Here is a 6099-nt window from a genome sequence, read left to right on the forward strand (position 1 = left end):
ATTGCCCTAAGATCTATCATGATTCTTGAATTTTCATGTACATTACAATAAAGTCATTACAAAAGAGTTATATTATAGTGAGTAAAGTGAGGTAAAAAAAATATTTAATATAAATCATTTATATTTTTTGACATAAATAGTCAAAATTATGTATAAGATTCTAAGTTAAAGCAATAAATGAATAACTTTAGTGTAAGTTCATTGACACACCATTGAATCTAACTGTATATAATTCTCCATGTTCATCTGTCAAAATCCTTTCATTAGGATCATTGGGATAAACAATGTTTCACTTTTAACTTTCTCTAAAGTAAAGTGACTGATTAATTGTTACCAGTTTCCATGCCTGATTCTGGCACAGCTGCTGCTGCTGGCTCCTCAGTCTGTTACTCATCTTTGCTACCCTCTACAAAACCATTTAATCAAATCAAAGTGTATATTTACTACAAACTAATATCACAAAACAAGTCACACATACATTTTATGCTAATGCTTATTGGTTATCCTTAGCGAAAACAACACCTGATAAACAAGAAAAGTACACTCCGAACGGGACTTGAACCGACGTCTCTAGCGTGAGAGGCGGATGCGCTAACAAGGAGGCTAGAGGTTACAATGTGTAATGACAGTCGGTAGTGGACATCTTGAGGTTTAGCCTACTGTGGGTGAAAGCCAGCCAGATGATGATCTTTAGACTTTAAGAACAAAAACAAATGTGAATTCTTACCAACTGACTTCTTTCGCAAAAATCCCCAAAGCCTCATTTGCTTCATTTTTGCTGTCTTTCCTGCTAACTGCTTTTAACTCGCCACTAAATAACGTTAGTTGATGTCAACGACTGTGCAAGCTCCTCCCCTACCTGCTGCATATTCAACAGAGAGGAAGAAACGGAGTCACCCATAGGCTACCGACAGCAATGGAACTTATTCTATAGGCTAGATTATGCCTATGTCTATTTTTACAGGCTGTATGCAGTATGTGCAAAGCCAAAGCACAATGAAATAAGGCAATTTATGATTTCGGGGGTTTACATAGGCTAATGTCCGGTTTCATATTTGTCAGTCAACGTTTCAAAATACATTCGGGGCTACACTCAAAACATTCGGGGCTGAAGCCCCGGCAAAATCGGCTGCCGATTTTCATAGCTCTTGTTCATAGCTAAAAAGAAATACACCACCAATCAAAATTTTAGCATCAGATATTCATTCTTAATAGTCACTATTCACATTTTAGAATAATAGTATTATCTAAACACAATTGTAGGTATGGGAATTAGACTAGTAGTGCATTTATGACAGGTATATGTTCTCAAATCACATGCCATTACCAGGAGTGGTAAAGTGTTAATTTTGGTTATGACACCTTCCCTGTCTACTCTTCCTTTTGTTCAGCAGCACTAATATGAGTGTATGTATGACTGATGCCACTCCATATCTCGGTCACCCCTATATTTCTGCTGCAGCCTCATGATCTGCAGCTAACTTCAAGCAGAAATGTTTGTAAACAGTGATTGAGAGAAAGGCCAAACTTAAAGGCAGCTGAATAATAATCTCTGGAGGAGCTTCAGACAATCACTTCAAAGACAACATCAAGAGTGGCACCACATCCATGACTGGGCTCTGGCACAGGCCTGGACTCCACTGCAAATGCTTTGTTTGCTTGTGTTTGAAACATAATCAGGGTTGGGCATATATATATATATATATATATATATATATATATATATATATATATATATATATATATCAGAATCAGAATCAGCTTTATTGCCAAGTATGCTTACACATACAAGGAATTTGTCTTGGTGACAGGAGCTTCCAGTGTACAACAATACAGAAACAATACAAAAGCAGCAGGACATAGATAATAAAAAAATAAAAAATAAATACAAATAATTATACATATACGTATATAAACTCACCTTCATACATACCCACATACACACACGTAGTGCAAATTTATTACAAATCCGTTATATAAAGAACAAAAATACAGTATATTATGTACAGTGCAATGTATGTGTCAGGGTTGTAGGTGAAGGCAGACAAGGGACGAGGATCTAATTGCAGCGGAGCTTTATTGAATAAAAGGGGCAACACAAAAAGAAAACACGAACAAAGGAAACATCCTCGATGGGAAAAAGTAAAACAAAACACGGAAGGCATACAAAGGGTTAACCGGGGATAAACAAAGACAGAGAGCACGGATAACAGGCGTCCACATACATCAAAGACCGACAGAGGAATGGAGAAACAAACGGGGTTAAATACAGCGACACAGGAAGATAACATACGACATTCAGGTGCGGACAATAATGCTGTGGCAGTGGTGATGAGGGCCGGGAACCATGGGAAATGTAGTTTTATACACAGATACTGAAACACGGGGTGGACAACAAGGAAAATGTGACATGGAACGTGATAAGTGACATGTGAAACAGAAAACACGGGACAGATAACACAGGAACTTGACATAATCCCCCCTAAAAAGGACCGGATTCCAGACGGTCCTATACAACAACAAAAATAGAAAAAACAAACAAAAGTTCAAGGAGAGGGGGGCTAGACGAGGGGGAGAACAGACAGACCAAAGGGGGCACAAGGGACACAGAGACAGACCAAGGAGGCACAAGGGACACAGAGACAGACCAAGGAGGCACAAGGGCAAGGAGGCAGTCCAAGGGGAGCACATGGGGCAGACAGGAAGTCCGGGGGGCACAGAGGGCAAGAGGGCAGTCCAAGGGGCAGGGACAGGTCCAGGAGGCCTGGGAGGCGGCCACAGGACAGGGACAGGTTCAGGAGGCCTGGGAGGCGGCCACAAGACAGGGACAGGTCTAGGAGGCCTGGGAGGCGGCCACAAGACAGGGACAGGTCTAGGAGGCCTGGGAGGCGTCCACAGGACAGGGACAGGTCCAGGAGGCCTGGGAGACGGCCACAGGACAGGGACAGGTCCCGGAGGCGGAGCTGAGAGAGGCTCTGGAGACCAAGCTGAGGGAGGCTCTGGAGGCTCAGGAGGCGGAGCTGAGGGAGGCCCTGGAGGCCCAGGAAGCGGAGCCGTGGGAGGCCCAGGAGGCGGAGCCAAGGGAGGCGGAACCATGGAGAGCTCTGGGGGCTCAGGAGGTGGAGCCGAGGGCGGTGGCGCCGTAGGCAGCTCTAGAGGCAGAGGCCTGGAAGGCACTGGAGGTGGAGCCGAGGGAGGCTCAGGAGACGGAGCCGAGGGAGGCCCCGGAGGCCGGGCCGAGAAAGGCCCAGAAGGCGGAGCCGAGGAAGGCTCAGGAGGTGGAGCCGAGGGAGGTGGCGCCGTAGGAGGCTTTAGGGGCGGAGACCTGGAAGGCTCTGGAGGCGGAGCCGAGGGAGGTGGCGCCGTGGGAGGTTTCAGAGGCGAAGACCTGGTAGGCTCTGGAGTCTCTGGGGGCAGAACTTTAGGAGGCTCGAGAGACTTGAGAGGCGGAGCCCTGGGTGGCTCGAGAGGCGGAGCCCTGGAAGGCTCGAGATACTTGAGAGGCGGAGCCGTGGTAGGCTTGGGAGGCACGAGAGGCGGAGCCATGGGAGGCTCGAGATACTTGAGAGGCGGAGCCCTGGAAGACTCGAGTGACTTGAGGGGCGGAGCCCTGGGAGGCTTGCGATACTTGAGAGGCGGAGCCCTGGATGGCTCGAGAGACTTGAGAGGCGGAGCCCTGGAAGGCTCGAGAGGCTTGAGAGGCGGAGCCCTGGAAGACTCGAGTGATTTGAGGGGCGGAGCCCTGGGAGGCTCGAGAGACTTGAGAGGCGGAGCCCTGGAAGGCTCGAGAGGCTTGAGAGGTGGAGCCCTGAAAGGCTTGAGAGGCGGAGCCCAGGAAGATTCAAGAGGCTTGAGAGGCAGAGCCCTGGAAGACTCGAGTGACTTGAGGGGTGGAGCCCTGGGAGGCTCGAGAGGAGCCCTGGGAGGCTCGAGAGGCTCGAGAGGTTTGAGAGGCAGAGCCCTGGAAGACTCGAGAGGCTTGAGAGGCGGAGCCCTGGAAGACTCGAGAGACTTGAAAGGCGGAGCCCTCGAAGGCTCGGGAGGAGGAGCCCTGGAAGACTCGAGAGACTTGAGAGGCGGAGCCCTGGTAGGCTTGGGAGGAGGAGCCCTGGAAGACTCGAGAGACTTGGGAGGCGGAGCCCTGGGAGGCTCGGGAGGCGCTGGCTCTTGGGCGGTCATGGCTACTGGCGCTGGCTCTTGGATGGTCATGGCTACTGGCGCTGGCTCTTGGACGGTCATGGCTACTGGCGCTGGCTCAGGGACGGTCGAGGATACAGGCGCTGGTTCAGGGACGGTCGAGGCTACAGGCGCTGGCTCAGGGACGGTCAAGGCTACAGGTGCTGGCTCAGGGACGGTCGAGACTACAGGTGCTGGCTCTGGGACAGTCGAGGCTGGCAACACTGGATTGCTGACCGTGGAGGCGGCCACAAGACAGGGACAGGTCTAGGAGGCCTGGGAGGCGTCCACAGGACAGGGACAGGTCTAGGAGGCCTGGGAGGCGGCCACAGGACAGGGACAGGTCCAGGAGGCCTGGGAGACGGCCACAGGACAGGGACAGGTCCCGGAGGTGGAGCTGAGAGAGGCTCTGGAGACCAAGCTGAGGGAGGTGGCGCCGTGGGAGGTTTCAGAGGCGAAGACCTGGTAGCCTCTGGAGTCTCTGGGGGCAGAGCTTTAGGAGGCTCGAGAGACTTGAGAGGCGGAGCCATGGGTGGCTCGAGAGGCGGAGCCCTGGATGGCTCGAGAGACTTGAGAGGCGGAGCCCTGGAAGGCTCGAGAGGCTTGAGAGGCGGAGCCCTGGAAGACTCGAGTGACTTGAGGGGTGGAGCCCTGGGAGGCTCGAGAGACTTGAGAGGCAGAGCCCTGGAAGGCTTGAGAGGCTTGAGAGGTGGAGCCCTGAAAGGCTCGAGAGGCGGAGCCCAGGAAGATTCGAGAGGCTTGTGAGGCAGAGCCCTGGAAGACTCGAGTGAATTGAGGGGTGGAGCCCTGGGAGGCTCAAGAGGAGCCCTGGGAGGCTCAAGAGACTTGAGAGGCGGAGCCCTGGAAGGCTCGAGAGGCTCGAGAGGTTTGAGAGGCAGAGCCCTGGAAGACTCGAGAGGCTTGAGAGGCGGAGCCCTGGAAGACTCGAGAGACTTGAAAGGCAGAGCCCTGGAAGGCTCGGGAGGAGGAGCCCTGGAAGACTCGAGAGACTTGGGAGGCGGAACCCTGGGAGGCTCGGGAGGCGCTGGCTCTTGGGCGGTCATGGCTACTGGCGCTGGCTCTTGGACGGTCATGGCTACTGGCGCTGGCTCAGGGACGGTCAAGGCTACAGGCGCTGGTTCAGGGATGGTCGAGTCTACAGGCGCTGGCTCAGGGACGGTCGAGGCTACAGGCGCTGGCTCAGGGATGGTCGAGACTACAGGCGCTGGCTCTGGGACAGTCGAGGCTGGCAACGCTGGATTGCTGACCGTGGCTGGTGTGGGCTCAGGCTCGCTGACCGTGGCAGGCGTGGGCTCTGGCTCGCTGACCATGGCAGGCGTGGGTGCTGGTTCGCTGACCGTGGCAGGCGTGGGCGTTGGCTCGTTGACCGTGGCAGGCGTGGGTGCTGGCTCGCTGACCGTGGCAGGCATGGGTGCTGGCTCGTGACCGTGGCAGGCGCAGGTGCTGGCTCGCTGATCGTGGCCGGCGTGAGCTGGAGAGCGGAATCTTTTCTTCTCCTCCTCCTCCGGGCGGACGAAGTTGGCAGCGCTGGCTCGTCGATCTGGGTAGGCATGGGCTCAGGCTCGAAAGCCGGAATCACGAGGGGTTGTTCCTCGGCCGCGAGTTTCTTCAGCACGAGACTCACGTACTCCCTCCACATGTGCTCCCCGGGTTCCGGCGCTTCCCTCCGCCGGCATGATGGTAACCCGACCATGAAGATGCTTTTCAGGGAAGCGTTGTCGAACCAGGTGTGGATGGCGACAAATTCACCTGGGCCAGTTCGGTGAAAACCGCTGCTAGATCCATTTTCGGTCAGTCTTTCTGTCAGGGTTGTAGGTGAAGGCAGACAAGGGACGAGGATCTAATTGCAGCGGAGCTTTATTGAATAAAAGGGGCAACACAAAAAGAAAGCACGAACAAAGG

The sequence above is a fragment of the Xyrauchen texanus genome, chromosome 42, assembly GCF_025860055.1.
Source record: "Xyrauchen texanus isolate HMW12.3.18 chromosome 42, RBS_HiC_50CHRs, whole genome shotgun sequence".
NCBI classification, from domain to species: Eukaryota; Metazoa; Chordata; class Actinopteri; order Cypriniformes; family Catostomidae; genus Xyrauchen; species Xyrauchen texanus.